At 43.3% G+C, this 3001-nt stretch overlaps 1 long non-coding RNA gene across 1 annotated transcript; it reads right to left on the bottom strand.

Moving 5' to 3' along the window:
• Positions 1-300: 300 nt before the first annotated feature.
• Positions 301-2934, bottom strand: LOC121037574 (uncharacterized). The gene is made up of 4 exons (XR_005793850.1): positions 2653-2934; positions 1842-2003; positions 1239-1306; positions 301-403 (listed from the first exon to the last, which is right to left on the bottom strand). It is a non-coding gene; the product is annotated as an uncharacterized LOC121037574 (long non-coding RNA).
• Positions 2935-3001: the final 67 nt, after the last annotated feature.

The following is a 3001-nucleotide window of genomic DNA, read 5'->3' as shown; positions in this document are numbered from 1 at the left end:
TCCCATCACATGAAAAAGCGTTTTGTAAGAAGTGACGGATGTGAAGTGAACTGTGGCCATGATTCTACAATATAGTCTTATATCACACCATGACGTGGCACGCCTTAAACTTATCCAATGTCACAGGTCGATTCTGTCTCCGTAAAACCGAGGGGGCTACTAATAGAGAGCTTAATATCGTGAAAGCAGATACGAATTTGTAAAAGTCAAAGAAAATAAAATTAAATTTAAAAAGCATTATTTACTCACTCCTACAAGAGCAGCCAAGGGGGCAGAGCAGCGAGAAGGACCCACCTCAAACTCCAAAGCAGCAGGGACGAGCCATTGCCTGTGGGCCAAATCCGGGCATCGTCTGTTTTTGTATGGCCCACAAACTAAGAATGGTTATTACATTTGTAAATGGCTGAAAAAAAATCAAAAGAAGAATAATATTTCATGACACATGAAAATCATATAAAATTCAAATTCCAATGCCCATAAATAAAGTTTTATTGGAACACAGCCACGCTCATTCATTTACATGTTGTCTACAGCTGTTTTTAAGCTGCAGTGACAGAGCTGAGTAATTGTAACAGCACGGCTTGCAAACCCAATGTACTTATTATCCGGCCCCTCATAGGCACGGTGGCCAACGCTTAATCTACACAATTTTAAAGAATTTTGCCAAGTGCTGCTGTGAACCCAGACGGTCCCCTCCACCAATGCGGGACAGAGACGTCTTCTAGGTGAATAAGAAAGACAGAGCAAACTTTTCGGGAGAATTCTAGCATCTCCTTGTACCACATCCTGTTAAGATGATTAAATAATTTACACACACACACACACACACACACACACATACACATCACTCTTCCACAGAAGAGAGAACAAAAACCATTTTTATCGATTCCAAAATATAAATGAACAATTTTCAGATTAGAAATTCTTTTAGGAAAAAAAAAAAAAAAACAGGGCCCAGTATTTGCTACTTTACAAACACTTATCTCCCATCTTGGTGACAAGAGATTACCTTCTCCATTCAGGCTTTCCCACCCCCCCACCCCCATCATCTGATGAAAGCCCAACATTCACTTTGGGCAAAAGACCCAGGAGACTGACTGGGAAAACCCAAAGGCCAGTGGGGTCCCTTCTGAGCCCTTCGAGTCCCCAGCACCTCCACATCCAGGACCACCATGGATTCTCACAAAAGAGGCATCTTGGCAGAAACAAGCATTTGAAAAACGGAAGGTGAGACTCACCAGAAAGTGCAGACTTAAGGAGGTCCAGTCGGTGTTAAGTCCTTATGGTTTTCAGCACTCCAATTTGACTATTAATATAGGAACGTCAAAATAAAATACCCAGGAGTCAAATCAGCCAGGGAGTTAGATCAGGTGTAATTGTCTTTTGCAGTCTGAACAAAAGACATTTTCCAACCAAGCCAAATAAGGGAGGGGGGAGTTATATAGATAGATATAGAAATGCACACATAAATGTGCTTCATGCAAAATTTCAAATGGCTTCGTGACAGCTCTGAGAACCTGTCTGGGGATAATTTTATGGAAAAGCAGTCAGAATGAAATCAATGAGAAAAGCAAGAATGTACGTTCTGTCATTTTTAGTGGGGAAAATGCCTGCTTGATTTTCCTTGGCATGCTCCCTCATAACCACTTTGAAGACCTCTCAACTGAGAAGGGAAATCCACATCCTGACAGGTTCCCACGTGTTCCTCCCATCAATTATAAATTCATCTTTCATCCATCTAAGTGGAGCGCTTAGAATGTGTGTCGGAGCCCGGGGGGTGGGGGGGTGGGGGGCTGTGCAGAGGCTTACAAGCCCTGCACCCACCCTACCTCCCAGGGTACCTTCGAGCAAGTCACTGCTTCTACTTCCTTGAGCCTCAGCTTTCTCGTCTGTACAATGGGCACGAAGCCCCGCGCTGCCTTCTCCATCCACTGTCGCCAAAGTGTCCGCTCTGGCTGAAGATCTAAGATTGCTTCGCTGTGGGGATACCCTTCTATCAGTCGCTGAAACACAGTACAGAGCAGAGCAGAGCAGGTCGGAAAGCACTTCTGTGTGTTTACACACGAGAGCTGACAGTCTTTCTCCTTCATCCAAGTGGAGAATGCCTCGGCCACAGCAGAGCAAGTGCACTGACTGCTAAACGTATAGGTGGAGTGCACTTTGCAGCCACCCCCCTGCCCTCCAGGAAAGTGTGAACGGCCAAGAAACTGTCAGCTTCTGTTTTTCTGCTGCCTCAAACCATAAAATGTTCACAAAACAACAAGAAAACTATATTGACCCAATCCCCGAGATAGATCAGAACAGGAGAGAGATTTTGATGGGGAGACAAGAGCAGAAAGCTGAATCTTCTTAATGGCCAGGATTTATAACAACCCAGAGTATCTTAAACATATTAGCTCTAGAAAACGCCGGATGAAAAGCAGGGCCGAGTCCTCCGCTTTGCGGGGGCATCGAAGGGCTTGGCCGCGGCCAAGTTCAGCAGAATGAGCAAGACAGAAGTCTCACTGGCTATTGTGGGCTTGCAGAGCTAATATCCTATGAATAGAGATGTTTTAAATGTATTAAACATTGGTTCCCCCCCCCCTTTTTTTTTAGAAATTACTCTGACAGAGCCTTCCTTAAACATTATTTGAATAAAGCCTCATTACTCACAGTCCAAAGAAGTTCATTAGGAGGAGATCGCTTTGGAAAGGAATCAAGGAACTCGCCTTTCTTCTCAGCAGTGAATTACATTAGCTACTTCCTAGTTATTTAAATCTTGAAATAAAAGATGTAAACGCTACTGTGACATCTTAAGATCATTGCGGAGGCAGGCCTCGCATGCACAAAAAATGCCCAGCTGGTCTGCAGATAAAACAGATTGATAATTAGTTGCAAAATGTAACATTTCATCAGGAATATTTTGAATAATCCAATTTATCTTTGTCAGATATGCAGCACATATTTTTCCGGGGAGCAGCTTTGTTCTTTAACATAATATTATAATTTCAGGCTGCTAATG

This window comes from Herpailurus yagouaroundi, unplaced genomic scaffold (assembly GCF_014898765.1).
Source record: "Herpailurus yagouaroundi ecotype Mexico unplaced genomic scaffold, PumYag 163, whole genome shotgun sequence".
NCBI lineage: Eukaryota > Metazoa > Chordata > Mammalia > Carnivora > Felidae > Herpailurus > Herpailurus yagouaroundi.
This window is presented reverse-complemented; position numbering and strand designations above follow the sequence as displayed.